Source organism: Sciurus carolinensis, chromosome 8 (assembly GCF_902686445.1).
Source record: "Sciurus carolinensis chromosome 8, mSciCar1.2, whole genome shotgun sequence".
In the NCBI taxonomy this organism is placed as follows: Eukaryota; Metazoa; Chordata; class Mammalia; order Rodentia; family Sciuridae; genus Sciurus; species Sciurus carolinensis.
Window position 1 is genome coordinate 89,396,114 of NC_062220.1, and position 16,147 is coordinate 89,412,260.

Sequence of the window (16,147 nt, forward strand, 5' to 3'; positions counted from 1 at the left end):
AACCTATAGTCTAGAGCCATTAATAAGCCCTTGATGTGACTGTGGTAGAGAGCTAGTGCTCTGAGGTCCCAGACCTCAAAGGCCTGAGGATAAAGGTCTGGATTCCTCCCCTGAGCTGGGCAGCAGGGCAGCAGAAGAGCAGGGCACACAGCTTTTTGAACCCAGGGGCACTTAACCACTGAGCCACATCCCCAGCACCCCCGCCCCTTTTGATTTGGATTTTATTTAGAGATCGCGTCTCACTGAGTTGCTTAGGGCCTTGCTAAGTTGCTGAGGCTGGCTTTGAACTTGCAATCCTCCTGCCTCAGTCTCCCGAGCCTCTGGGATTACAGGTGTGCACCACCAGGCCTGGGAGGAATAAAACTCTGAAGGAGCTATCTTCTGGATAAACACTATCATCATGTGGCTGCACTAAAAATAAGCAATTGTTGGACACAAGTTTCCACTATGGTGACTAGTAACTACCAATGACAGAGTACCTGCCATGTGTCCTGCCAGGTACTTGACGCATATCGTGACACTAAAATGTTAGCCTTAGGAGAGAGCTACTATTTTATTCTTATTCTATAGGTAATCAAATATGGGTTCAGAGAGGTCAAGTAACTTGCCCAAGGTCACATATCACAGAAGGATCAGAATCAGAATTTGGACTTAGGGTTAGTGGTCTCCAAGTTTGAACATATTCCTCCATTCCCACTCTTCTTGCAACCTTTGAGAGACCCTTCTTATACCTGGGGAGTTGCCTGTCCCTTGTCCAATGGCTCCGCTTGCCTGAGTTACAGCTATCTGTCCCTGGGGTCTACCCCCAGATGAGTATAGAGAATCTACTTCTAACTCCTAATATCTGAGGCAGAGAATTATTCTCCAATCTTGACTGGTAAATCTTGAACAGAGCTTTCAGGGAAGACCAGCCCCACCCTCAGGCAAGCACACCTCTGGCTTAACCCTTGGGGCCCAAGGAGCTGAAGTTGTCAAGGATTCACTTGGCTTCCCAAGACTTAGTTTCGAATACCAACAATCCAGGCATTTCACAGACTGAAGAACCAAAGGGGCATCATTAAGCATTCTCATTGTTTATTTCCCACAGTATGTCAAAAGACTGTACACTTGAGGCATTTTTGAATATGATAATCAGAGACCCTGCCAAACAGTCTCATTTCCTCATTTTGTAACCCATGAACACCAAGAGAAGTCCTGCCCCAGACTCAGGGCCTAGCAGGACACTGGAATAAAGGTACCCAGGATCCCTCCCCTGAGCAGGGCAGTAGGGCATACAGTTTTGGTTTTGGTTTTTGGTTTTGGTTTTGGTTTTTTTTTTTTTTTTTTTTTTTTTTTGGGGGGGGGGGTTGGTACCAGGGATTGAATTCAGGGACACTTAACCACTGAGTCACATCCCCAGCGTGGGCCCCCCCCCACCCCTTTTGGTATTTTATTTAGAGACGAGGTCACACTGAGTCGCTCAGTCTGCTGGCTAGCCTCCAGGAAGGCCCCCATCCGCCCTCCCAACTTTCTCTTGGCAGCCCCCCTTGGGCCTCGGGTTCCTAACTCCGGTGCACTTTGGAATCATCCAGGGAACTTTTCAACAACACAGAGGCCTGGGTTCTACCCTAGAGATTCTGACTGAATTGATCTAGGGTGTGGCCTGGGCATCTGGATGTTTAAAATGTCCCCCAGGTGACTCTAAAGTGCTGAGAAGGCCCACGTAAGACCACGGCGGGGTAAACGTTTCCGCTGACTCTGCAGTTTCTGAACGTTCGAGGTGTTCCTCAAACTCCCGGGTTTCTCCACCTCGTTCCACCGGGAGCTCTTCAGAGCACCGTTGTGTTCCACCCGCAAGCAGATCTCGCCTCCCTGCGCCTCCTCGCCTGCGGCGCCCGAGACCCCAGATAACGTTTCTCCGCGCGAACCCCCAAGACTTACTTGGCGGCCAGGTCTGCAGAACAGGCAGCGGCTGCAGGCAGGAACAAGCGCCAGGTGCGCCAGGTGCGCCGTGTGCGCCGGGAGCGCGGTGGCCGCAGGAGCGCAGCGGCAAGGGGAGCGCGGTGGCCCGGAGAGCGGCGCGCCGGCAGCAGCGCTGGGGCAGAGCAGGCACCGCCGCCTCCCGGGCCCGGAACGGGAACTGGCCGGCACGGCAGCCGCAGCCGCACCCCTCTGGCGGCGCCGGGAGTCTGGCGGGCTCCTGCAGGAGGCGGAGGCCGAGTGGGGGCGGACAGGGCAGGGCGGGCGCTGGAATCCAAGGGGCGCTCGGTGCGGGAAGTCGCGCGGCCTGCGCCACCGCACAGGCGCAAGCGGGCAGGACTCAGAGTTAGCCGAGGGGTGATACTCTGGGAACTCGTAGTGCGAGCTTGGCCGCGGCCTCTGTGGGCCAAGGCCCGCCCCCTAAGGTGCCACCCAGCACCGGCAACCCGAGTCAATGCCTGGACGTAACGGGGAGCTTTCGTTAAAATGGCACGTGTGCTCCACCGGAAAACTAGTTCAAAGTAATCAAACTTTGCAACTGAGCCTGGACTTCGATTTGGATTTCAAAATCTAAGCTTTTCTTCTTGTGTGTCCTTAAGCTTGTTATAGGCGGTATACACTTTCGATTCTTTCCATTTCTTACCTTTCTTGTAAAAAATGAATTTTTAACATGCTAATAAGTTTGCCCGATATTTTTAAACACGTTTTCGATGCCATAAAATGCTGTCACTTATTCACACTAAAGAAGTGCATTAGATCATGTGACCACATATACTCATGAATATTAAACGTCCAACCAAAGGCTGCCTTCTGAGAAAAGGAGAGCAGGATCGCAACCCAAAAGTGAAACTTTGCAAAAACAGCAGGATAAAACGTGCAAACTTGCAAGTACCAAAATAAAGTCTGGATTTTAATTCCTCCAGCTTCTCCTTATATGAACCTATCTTAGGGAGGAAAAAAAAATTTTTTTTTGTCTAGGATTCTGAACTGTATCTTTCATGGCTTTTAACCTGTCAATTATATTTTCCACCTCTGGTTTGTCCTGCTACATTCCAAGTAACTGCCGTTCTTTGAAATGTTATTTTGTAGATGTTTGAATTTTGAATTTTTGTTATTCTTTGTTTTGTGATACTAGGGATTGAACTCCGGGGCACTTTACCACTGAGCTAACCCTCCATCCGCTACCCGCCACGCCCCCAACCCCCTACCCCCCGGCCCTTTTAATTTTAAGATAGGGTATTTCTAAATTGTCCAGGCTGGTCTAGAATTTGCAATCTTCCAGCCTCAGCCTTCATAGCTGCTGGGATTATAGTCCTATACTAGTTTGGATGGGTCTTTTAATCATATATGGTAGTCTGAACAGTGCCCCCAACTCCCTACCAACATGTCAATGCCCTAAACCTGGAACCTGTGAATATAGCAAAAAGGAACTGAAATTGCAGTTAATTAAAGTTGCAAATCAGCTGACCTTGAGATGGGGAAATTATGTTGGATTGTTGAGACAGAGCCAATGTAAACCCAAGGGTTCACCTAAATGGAAGGCGGAGGCAGATGAGGGAGGACCAGAGCAATCTGAGAAGAACTTTAGCCAACACTGCTGACTTTGAAGATAAAGAAAAGGAACTGTGAGCCAACAACTGCTGTTCTGCTGACACTTTGATTTTAACCCGTGAGACACATTTTGAAAAGCTGACTTTCAGAACCCTAATATTAAAATACTAAATTTATGGTAACTTGTTGTAATAGCAACAAAACACAAATACACCAAGTCCTTAATTTTAACAATATTTATTTTCTAAGTTTTTTTTAAAGTGCTATTTCTAGTTTTCTTATTTGTTTCGCAGTGGTGGGGATCAAATTCAAGTTCTCCTACATGCTAAGTACACATTCTACCACTGAGTTGTACTCTTCGTTCCATCGTTTGTACTTAATAGTTCCCTGTTCTTTTCTGAATCCATAATTTAAAAAAAATATTTGACAGTCTATTTGTTTTGCTTTTTTATTTTGAGGCAAGTATAAATTCACATGCAATTCCAAGAAAGAATGCAAATCCATGTACCCTTGGATCTGTTTTCCCCAACGATAATGATAACATCTGGCAAAGCTGTGGTATAATAGCTCAACCAGGACACGGACGTTAATAAGGTCAAGATAGGAAACATTTTACCACTACAACCACACGTTGCCTTTTAGACCACCTCACCCACTCCTTAACCTCTGACAACTACTAATCAGTTATCTATTCCTATACTTTCATTATTTCATATTATTAAATACATGGAATCATATATTATGTAAAAATTTTAGGGTAGTTTATTTTCCCACTTAGCATAATTCTCTGGAGATTCATCCAGGCCTTTGCATGTATCAATAGTTCTTTCCTTTTGATTGTTGATCAGTATTCCATGGTATGGAATTCCATAGCTTATTTAATCATTCATCCATTCAAAGAACATCTAGGTTGTTTCCGGTTTGGGGCTATTTTGAATAATGCTGTTATAGACCTTCATACACAAACTTATGTGTAAACATAAGTTTTCATTTTCTTTGGATAAATACCCAGGAGAGCAACTTTTGAGTTGGTACTTAAAACAAACAAACAAACTGCCGAAGTATCTCCCAGAATGGATGTACAATTTTACATTCCTACGAACAACTGGATGAGTGATCATTTTATAGCATTCTCGCCAGCATTTGGTGCTGTCAAAATTTTTCATTTTAGGATCAAGGACCAAGGAATTAGACCAGATACTCTGTACCAAACAGAAGAAAAAGTAGGCCCAAATCCTCATCATGTCAGCGTGGGACCAGACTTCCTTAACAAGACTCCCAAAGGGCAAGAAATAAAAGCAAGAATCAATAAATGGGATGGATTCAAACTGAGAAGTTTTTTCTCAGCAAAGGAAAAAAGTCAAAAATGTGAAGAGAGAGCCTACAGAGTGGGAGAAAATCTTTAGCACACACACCTCAGATAGAGCACTAATCTCTAGAATTGATAAAGAAAAAAACTTAACACCAAAAATACAAATAACCCAATCAATAAATGGGCTAAGGAACTGAGCAGACACTTCACAGAAGAAGATATACAATCGATCGACAAATATATGAAAAAATGTTCAATATATCTAGTAATTAGAGACATGCAAATCAAAACTACCCTAAGATTTTATCTCACCCCAATTAGAATGACTATCATCAAGAATATAAACAATAGGTGTTGGCAAGAATGTGGGGGAAAAGATACACTCATACATTGCTAGTGGGATTGCAAATTGGTGTAATCACTATGGAAAGCAGTATGGAGATTCCTCAGAAAACTTGGAATGAACCCACCATTTGACCCAACTATCCCACTCTTCAGTCTGTACCAAAGGACTTAAAATCAACATACTACAGTGACATAGCCACATCAATGTTAGTAACAGCTCAGTTCACAATAGCTAGATTGTGGAACCAACCTAGATGCCCTTCAACAGATGAATGGATAAAGAAACTGTGATATATATATATATATATATATATATATCACACACACAATGGAATATATATATATATATATCACACACACACACACACAATGGAATATTACTCAGCCATAAAGAAGAATAAAATTATGGCATTTGCAGGTAAACAGATGGAGTTGTAGACTATCATGCTAAGTGAAATAAGCCAATCCCCCCAAAAAAAACAAAGGTTGAATATTTCCTTTGACAAGCGAATGCTGATATCTAATGAGGGGAGGGAGCGGGTAAGGGAAGAATGGAGGAATGTTGGATTGTGTAGAGGGAAATGAGGGGAGGGGAGAGGGAAGGAAAAATGGAACGAGAGAAACTTTATTACCCTACGTACATGTATGATTACACGAATGGTATGACTCTACATCATGCACAACCAGAGAAATGAGAAGTTGTACTCCATTTATCACTGCACAGTGACTCAAAATGCATTCTGCTGTCATATATAACTAAACAAAACAAATAATACAAAAAATATTCTTAAAAAAAGTTTACCACAATAAAAAAATGTTCATTTTAGCCATTTGGATAGGTGTGTGGTGATAGTGATACATCATTATTGTTTAAGTTTGCACATTGAACATTTTTTGTGTGTGTTTATTTGCTATGTTTTTTGTTTGTTTGTTTTTTGGTACTAGGGATTGAACCCAGGGGTGCTGAGCCACATCAACCCTTTTTACTTTTTATTTTAGGACAGGGTCTCACTAAGTTGCTTAGGGCCTCACTCATTTCCTGAGACTGGCCTTGAACTTGTTATCTTCCTGCCTCCACCTCCTGAGTTGCTGAGATTACAGGCATTTGCCACCACACCTGACTGTCATCTATATCTTAAGTGAAGTATATCTCTTTGTCTCTTGTTTAATTCTGATTGGATTGTTTCCTTTTTTCTGTTGAGTTTTAGAGTTTCTATAAGTAGTTTGTAAATATTTTCTTCTACTCTGTGCTTATCTTCCCATTCACCTATTAGGGTCTTTATAAAGAAAAATATTTTTAATTTTGACATGATTCACATGTTAGTCAACTTTTCATTACTGTTACCAAAATACCTGACAAGGACAACTTAGAGGAGAAAAAGGTTATTTTGGTTCACAGTTTCAGAGGTTCAGTCCATGGATGGATGACTCCATTGCTCTGGACCCAAGGTAACCAGAACATCATGGTAGAAGGGTGTGGAGGAAGAAAGCTGTTTAGTACACAGAAGCCAGGAAGCAGAAAAAGAGCTTGAGGAGCCAAGGATAAGATATAAACACCAAAGACCTGCCCCATTGACCTGCCTCCCCCATCACACCCTACCTGCCTACAGTTATCATGCAGTGGTCCTTTCAAATTATTAATCTATCATCTATCAAATGGATTAATCCACTGATTAGTTTACAGATCTTATTGTCTAATCATGTGCTTTTGGGGATACTTTATATCCAAACTATTGTATCCCACCTCTGGTGCCCAAAAGCTCATGCCATCTCGCATTCAAAATGCATCAATCTATCTCCAAGAGTTCCCATAAGTCTTAACAGTTCCAGCATTGCCCAAAAGTCCAAGTTCAAAGTCTCCTGTGAGACTCAAGATTAAACTCTTGGCTGTGAACTTTTGTAGAGATCAAAAGCAAGTTATATGCTTCTCATATATAATGACACAGAATAAACATTCCAAAGTGAAGAAATAGGGACAAAGAAAAAAGGGATGCAAAACTGAAACCCAGCTGGACAAACAAGTCCTGTAGCTCTATGTCCAGTACCTGGGACACATGGTGGTGAGACTGGGGTCCAAAGGACTTGGGAAGCCTTGCCATTATGCCCTTGCTCCTTGTAGCCCACATGGCCTCTCTCTTAGGTTGGTTCTGTCTATGTCCAAAAGCTTTCCTCTGCAGACATTCCACATTACTGGCATCTGTTAATCCCAGGAGTCTCCACTGCAGCTTTGACTTCCTTCTTATTGCTTCATGCATCACTCTCTCTGGGCAGGGATTCTAATCCTGCTACATCTTGCCTGACCTCCCATGTCTTTCTCTGAAATCTTGATGGAAGCTTCCATGACCCCTTAACTCCAGTATCCTTACATTTCTTCAGAACCAGCACCATGTGGATAGTGCCAAGGTGTGCCACCAGCTCAAGCAGTTAACTGGATTGCCTTGAATGACAGCTGCAACAGCCTCTGAGTACCTGCGAGACCAAGCATGGTGAAACGAATCCTGGGGAAACAATTTCCTATGCACCTGTGTGGTAAGGGTGCCTCCATGGTCTCTTAAATGTTTTCACTTTTATACCCTTAAGCCTACCATGAGTGTGGTCATGCTGATTCCTGAGATGCCCTCAAGGCGTCTTTCCTATTGTCTCTGTTCAAATACTTACCTTTTTTCAGTAGTTGATAATCTCTTCAGCAACCACAACTTCCTTGGACCCAGTTTTAGACATACTTTTCTGGCCAAACTGCAAGTTTTTAAAAGCTTTCTTCTCTGCTTCCTGCTTCCAATACTCACAATAAACCTGGCTAGAAGCTGTCGGCAATATTGATGCTGCTGCCTGAATGTATGCTTTCTTACACTTTCTTCCACCATATTACTTAGTCCAACACCTTTAAATTCATTCTCACAGAACATCTCAGGACAAGGACAAAATGTAGAGAAGTTCTTTGCCAGAATGTCACATAAATGGCCACTAGTTCAGTTCCCAGTTGAGTCCTTGTTCCACTCTGAAACCTCATGAGCATAGCCTTTACTGTCCACATTCCTATGGGTTTTCTGGTCTTCTGAGCTCCCATCAGAGTCACCCATTTTGCTCTGCTTACAACATTCTAAGACTTCTCTAGCCTGTAAGTCCAGACTTTTCCAAACTCCTCCTGCAAACCACTTCCAAAATCTTCTGAACCACATGGTCAAGTTAGTCACAGCAACAACCCCCATCTTGGTACGAATTTGTGGTAGTTAGCTTTTCATTGCTGGGATAAAATGCCCCACAAGAATAATTTCAAGGAGGAAATGTTTATTTTGTGCTCCTGGTTTCACAGTTGGCCAGCTCCATCAGTGTGAGCCCAAGGTGAGGCAGAACATCATGGCAGGAGAAAATAAGTCACTGGGGCTATGCCCTTGGGATTAAACATTTTGTCCTTGGATCCTTGTGCTCTCTCTCTGCTTCATAGCAGCCGTGAGCTAGGCAACTTTCCTCCACCATGTCCTTGCACCATGATATTTTCTGCCTCACCTTGGGCCCAGAGCAATCGAGCCAGCTGACTATGGACTGTTCTCTGAAACCATGAGCCTAAAATGAACTTTTACTTCTCTAAGTTGTTCTTGTTGGGTATTTTGGTCACACAGATAAAAAGTGACTAACAGTGAAATTCATTGATTTTTATTTTGATGGATCATACTTTTGGTGTCAAGTCTAAGAAATCTTTGCCAAGATCTAGAACTTAAAAGGTTTTCATATATGTTATTTTTCCCTCAAATGTTCTACAGTGTAATGTCAGACTTTAATTTTTGATCCACTTTAATTTTTACATACGGTTTGAGACTCACGTCAAGGCTAATGTCTTCCCTCCCCCTTACTTCTTTGGTTTGAGTGTCCAGTTGCTGATTCAGTGCCATTTATTGAAAAGGCTGACAGGAAGGTAAGAAAAGAATGAAGGAAGAATGGATTGCATAGGGGGAAATGAGGGGTGGGGAGGAGGCAGGGGGAAAGAAAGATAATATAATGAGACAAACATCATTACCCTATGTACATGTATGATTATGCAAATGGTATGAATCTACTTCCTGTTCAACCAAAGAAACAATAGTTGTACCCCATTTGTGTACAATGAATCAAAATTTTAAAAATTACAAAAAAAAAAAGAAAAGTCTATCTTTCTTCCATTAAATGGTCTTTGTACCTTTGTTTTTGTACAAATATACCAAGACTTAGTTTAGTATATTTGTATGTGTCTTTTTCTGGGTTCTCTATTCTCTTCTAATGATCTATGTATTTATCCACTTGCCAATAACATGCACTATTGAAATCCAGTAGATTGAGTTCTCTCATTTTATTCTTTTCTTTTAAATTGCACTATTTATTCTAGTTCCCTTAATTTTCCATAAAAACTTTAAAACAATAAAAATGCTCTGATTTTGATAGGAATTTTGTTAATCCTGTATATCAGTTGGGGAAAGATGAAATCTTTACTGTGTTTAGTCATCCAATTCATGAACTTTACCATTTGTCTTGCCATTTATTTAGGTCTGCTTTGATTTCCTTCACTGGTAGTTTGTAGTTTTCAGCATACAAATCCTGCAGGTTTTCTAAGATATATAACTAAGTGTTGTCATTTTTTCAAAACAGCATTCATATACATTACTGGTAGGAATGTAAAATGGTTTGACCCATATAAAAAATTTTGTTGGCTCCTCAAAAATGTAAATGTAGAATTACCATTTGAATCAATAATTCTACTTCTGGGGATAAATAAAAAATATTTAAAATACGTATATTTGAATACGTATGTATGCTCAAATACGTATATATGACTGTTCATGGGAGCACTATTCACAATAGATAAAAGGTAAAAACAGTTCAAATGTCCATCAGTGGATGAAGAGATAAACAAAATTGGAGAATACCATAAAACAGATTATTATTCAACCATAAAAAGGAATTACTGATACATGAAATAATGTGAATGAACTTCAAAGACATAAATGAAAAAAGCCACATAAAGTCACATCTTGTATGACTCCATTTTTATTAAATACATGCAATTGTAAATCTATAAACAAATGGTATGATTCTACATTGTATACATAGAAATGAAAAGTTATACCCCATTTGTGTACGATGAATCAAAATGCAGTCTGTAAAAATAAAAATAAAAAAAATCTATAAACACAAAAAGCAAATTGGTGGGGTGGCAGGATCTGGAAAGACGGAGGAATGAGTAGTAACTTTTTAATGGGTACGTGGTTTCCTTTGCAGGGAAGAAAGTAGGGAATATATAAAGTGGTGGTTGCAATATGTTATAAATGTATTCAAAGCCATTGACCTGTTCACTTTAACATGGTTAGTTTTGTTATGTTAATTTCACTCCAATAAAAATTAATTAGAAAAAATAGCAAATTGTATCATATTTTTAATTTCAATGTCCGTGTATTCTGTTTTGTTCTGGGGTTATTTTAAAACAGAGTCCTTGAAATTATTTGATTTCTATATCAACCCTCTGTAAATAGAGATGTTTTTATTTATTCCTTTCTGATTTGTGTGGTTTTTATTTCCTTTTCTGCCTTATTGTACTAACTTCCAGAACTTAGTACTTGCAGAACATGCAAGCAGTGAGAGAAGACATCCTTGCCTTTTTCCCAACTCTAGGAGAAAATATTCAGACTTCTACTATTAAGTATAATATTAGCTATAGGTATTTTATCAATACTGTCAAGTCATTAAATTTCCTTTCTAGTTCTATTTTTCTAATGCTTTTTCTGCAACAGTTGCTATTGTATGACTTTTCTTCTTTTTCTGTTCACTTACTTTGATGAATTTGATGACTTACTCTGATGACTTTTCAAGTGTTGAATTAGTATCACATGTCTGAAATAAACTCCAATTGGTCATGTTATGTAATTCATCTTAGGTATTGCTGAATTCTATTGATAAATGTTAGACATTTTTCCCCACATTTTTTTCTTCTTCCTTATCTTTTTAAAATTTATTTTTATTGTAAACAAATGGGATACATGTTTCTCTGTACATGAAGTAAAGGCATACCATTTGTGTAATCATACATTTACATAGGGTAATAGTGTTTGATGCATTCTGTTTTCCCCACATTTTTTATTGGTGCGTTATAGTTGTACATATTTATGGGATTTGTTGTTACATATTTGTAAGCACATGCAATGTAACAACGTAATAAAAATGAAATCACTCCCCAGCACTTTCCCTCTTCTCCCCACCTCACATCCCTTGGTCCCTTCTACTGATCTCCCTTTGATTTTTAGGAAACCAACCCCCACCTTTCTTTTCCTTTATCCTTTCTACCTTCTGCATATAACCCAAAATCTAAGTTTGACTTATTTCACCTGTCATGATGGTCTCTAGTTCCATCCATTTTCCTGCAAATGATGTAATCCCATTCTTGTTTATGGCTAAATAAAAATCCATTGTGTATATATGCCACATTTTCTTTATTCATTCATCTGTTGATGGACACCGAGGCTGGTTCCTTACTTTGGCTATTGTGAATTGTTCTGTTTTAAACATGGGTATGCATGTATCACTGTATGAAGAGGACTTGAATTCTTCAGGATAAAGACCAAAGAATGGTATAGTTGGGTCATATCGTGATTCCATGGCTAGTCTTTTGAGGAGCCTCCATACTTATTTCCAAGTTGTACTAATTTACAGTCCCACCAACAGTGTAAAATAGTTACTTTTTCTCCAAATCCTCTCCAGCATGTATTATTATTTGTATTCTTGATAACTGCCATTCTGCCTGGTGTGAGATGAAATCTCATTGTAGTTTTGATTTGCATTTCCCTAATTGCTGACGATGTTGAATATTTTTTCATGTATTTGCTGGACATGTGTATTTCTTCTTTTGAGAAGTATCTGTTTAATTCATTTGCCTGTTTATTTTTTGGGTTATTTGATATTTTGGTGCAAAGTTTTTTTTTAGTTCTTTATATATTCTAGAAATTAATCCTCCATCAGAAGAGTAGCTAGCAAAGATTTTTCCCCCATTTTGTGGGTTCTTTCTTCCTAATGGTTTCCTTTGTTGTACAGAAGTCTTTTAATTTGATGCTGTCCCATTTATTAACTCTTGGCATTATGTCCTGAGCCTTAGAGTCCTATTGAGAAAGTTGTTGCTGTGCCTAAACACTGGAGTGTTGATCCTAAGTTTTCTTCTAGGAGTCGTATAGTTTCTTGTCTAATCCTGAGGTCTTTGATTCATTTTGATTTGATTTTTGTGCACAGTGAGACAAGGAGCTAGTTTTACATTTATATATGTGAATAACTTTTTGTCCAGCACCAATTATTAACAAAGCTTTCTTTCCTTCAATATATGTTTTTGGCACCTTTGTCAAGATCAAATGACTGTATATGTATGGATTTGTCTCCATCATTTCTATTCTGTACCATTAATCTATGTGTCTGTTTTTATGCTAGTACCATGCTGTTGTTGTTGCTATAGCTCTGTAGTATAATTTGAAGTCAGGTATTGTGATTTTTTTTTGGTTTAAAATTGCTTTGGCTATTCCAGGTCTTTCATTTTAATTTTTCTTTTTCATCTATCCTTCCAAATGAATTTTAGGACTGTTTTCTTCTAGCTCTGTGAAAAATGCCATTGATATTTTGGTGGGGGTTGCATTGAATCTGTATATTGCCTTTAGTAGTATCACCATTTTAACCATATTAACTTTGTTTATCCATGAACATGGTAGGTCTTTCCATCCTCTGAGATCTTCTTCAATTTCTTTCTTCAATGTTAGTTCTCATTATAGATGTTGCTCACCCCCTTGGTTAGATTTATTCCTAGGGTGGTTTTTTTTTTTTTTTTTTTTGAGGCTATTGCGAATGGAATTTTTTTTCTGATTTATTTTTCTTTCTCAGCAGATTCATTGTTGGTATATATGAAAATTGTTGATTTTTGTCTTTTGATTTTGTAACAGAGTACTTTGCCAAATTTGTTTATTACCTCTAGTAGTCTTTTGGTGGAGTTATTATTTGGGTGGGTGTCTTTTAGGTTTAGGATCATATCATCTGTGAACAGTGATAATTTGACTTCTTCCTTTCCTATTTTTATTCCTTTTATTTCCTTTTCTTGCGTAATTGCTCTGGCTAGAATTTCTAGCACTATATTAAATAGAAATGGTGACAGTGAATATCCTTGTCTTATCCTAGATTTTAAAGGAAATGCTTCCAGTTTTTCCCCATTTATTATGAGGTTAGTTTTGAGTTTTTTTATGTGTAGGCTTTATGATGTTGAGGTAGGTTCCCTCTATCCTTAATTTCTTCATTGTTTCTATAATGAATGGGTGCTGAATTTTTTCAAAGGCCTCCTTTGCATTTATCGAGATCACTAAGTATTTTTGTCCATAATTCTGTTTATATGATGAATTGCATTTTTTGATTTGCATATGTTAAACCATCCTTTAATTCCCCAGCCCCCATTAGGTTGTTTAATTGTGAGCTTTCTGATTTTCTTATGTAGACACTCATAGCTATAAACTTTTCTCTTAGAATTGCTTTTATAGGGCTGAGGACATAGCTCAAGGCAAGAGTGCTTGCCTTGCATACACAAGGCCCTGGGTTCAATTCCCAGCACCACAAAAAGAAAAAAAAAAAAAAAAAGAATTGCTTTTATAGTATCTCAGAGGTTCTAGTATGTTGTATCACTATTCTCATTTGAGTCTAAGAATTTTTAAATTTCTTCCTTGATTTCTTCTATCACCCATTCATCAATCAAAAGTGTATTGTTCAGCCTCCATGTGTTTATTTTCTGTAGGATTTTGCCATGTTGATTTCTAATTTTATTCCATTATCTGAGGAATTATATTGGTTTTAAAAAATATTTGCTTAGAGTTGCTTTTTCTAAAATATGGCCTTTTTTAATTTAAAATTTTAAAAAAAATTTTACAGACTGCATTTTGATTCATTGTACACAAATGGGGTACAACTTTTCATTTATATGGTTGTACACAATGTAGATTCACATCATTCATGTAATCATACATATACATAGGGTAATACTGTCTGTTTCATTCTACTATCTTTCTGTCCCCCACACCCTCCCACCCCATTTTCCTCTATACCATTCAAAGTTCCTTCATTCTTCTTTTCCCCCTTGCTATTATATATTGTCATCCACTTATCAGAGAAAACATTTGGCCTTTGTTTTTTGGGGCTTGGCTAAAATATGGCCTATTTTTGAGAAGGTTCCATGAACTGCTGAGTAGAAAGTGTATTCAGATGTTGTTAGATGCCTTATTCTACAGATGTCTGTTAACTCTGTTTGATTTATAATATCTTTCAGGTCCAAAAAGTCTTTATCAAGTTATGTCTGGATGACCTATCTAATGGTGAGAGAGGTGTGGTGAAACACTCAGTATTATCGTACTGTGGTTTATGAAGTTTGTGCTGAGAAATAGACAGTAATTCTGATTGGCTTGCCTCTAAATGTGACCTAACGTTTTTCTCTTGTGGCTTTTAAAATTCTATCTTTGTTCTGTAGGTTAGGCATTTTAATTATAATGTGTCAGGCAGAGGTTCTTTTTTCATCCTATTTGGGGTTTTGAATGCCTCCTGTATCTGGATGTCCTTCTAAGTCTGAAGGTTTGGAAATTTTTGTTATTATTTCCCTGAAGAGGTATCCACTCCATTAGCCTGCAACTCACACTCCTCCTCAATTTCAATGATAATAATCAAATAAATTTGGTTTCAATAAATTTGGTTTCTTTGTGTTGTCCCAAAGTCTTTGTATGTTGTGATCATGGTTACTTTTTTTTTCTTTTAATACTGTCAGAATGGAATTTTTTTACTGATTTATTTTTCTTTCTCAGCAGATTCATTGTTGGTATATATGAAAATTGTTGAATGTTCAAGGCTGGCCACTTTGTCTTCCAGTTCTGAGATTCTTCTTAAGCATAGTCTATTCAACTAGAGAGAATTTCAACTGAAAGTTTTACATGATTTGTTGTGTCTTTCATTTCCAAGATTTCTGTATGGTTCTTGTTTTAGTCAGCTTTTTTGCCACTGTGACTAAAATACCTGACTAAAACAATTGTAGAGGAGGAAAAGTTTATTTAGGGGCTCACAATTTCAGAGGCCTCAGTCCACAGACAGCAGTCTTCATTCCCTGGGGCTGAACTTTATGGTGGAAGAATGTGGCAGAGGGAAGCAACTCACATGATGATCAGAAAGCAGAAAGAGGCTCCACTTGCCAAATACAAAATAAATACCCCAAAGCCACACTCCAATGCCCACCTCCTCTAGTCACACTCTACCCACCTTCATTTACCACTCAGTTAATCCCTATCAAGGTATTAATTCACTGATTGGGTTATGACTCTCATAACGCAAACATTTCTCTGAATCTTCTTGCATTGTCTCACACGTGAGCTTTTGGGGATACCTCACATCCAAACCACAACATTCCCACACCTGGTCCCCCAAAAAGCTCACAACTATCTCACAATGCAAATACATTTTGTCCATTTCCAAGAGTTCCCATAGTCTCAACAGTCCCATGATTGCCCAAAAGTTCAAGTCCAATGTCTCCTCTGAGACACAAGGCAAGATTCAATTGTGAGCTCTTGTAAAAATCAATTGTAATTTATAAGTATCCAATATATAAAGGTACAGAATAAACATTTCCATTCACAAAAATAGTGGCATAGAAAGGAGGAATGAGACCAAAGCAAGACTGAAATCCAGCTGGGCAAAAAAATTCTGTAGTTCCACCTCTGGCCTCTGGGGCACGTGTCATGCCGATGTACTGTTCAAAGGGGTTCTGCCCCTGTGACCTTGTTGGTTGCAGCCCAAGTGGTCTTTCTGTTGACTTTTCTCAATTTCTGCAGCCTTCCTCAGAGGACATTCCATGGTACTGGCATTTCTTAATCTTGGGGGTCTCCACTGCAGCTTTGGCTTCCTCACATCTCCATATATCACCCTCTCAGGGATTTCCCACAGAGACTCCAATCCCTGCTTCAC

The 16,147-nt window shown here is 39.0% G+C and overlaps 1 protein-coding gene across 1 annotated transcript in view; it reads right to left on the reverse strand.

Moving 5' to 3' along the window:
- Nod1 (nucleotide binding oligomerization domain containing 1) overlaps positions 1-2,339 on the reverse strand; it is a 47,777-nt gene extending 45,438 nt beyond the window's left edge. Inside the window, exon 1 of the mRNA XM_047561514.1 lies at positions 1,921-2,339. The gene's annotated coding sequence lies outside the window, so the exon portion shown is untranslated. The remainder of the gene's footprint in view (positions 1-1,920) is intronic.
- Positions 2,340-16,147: the final 13,808 nt, after the last annotated feature.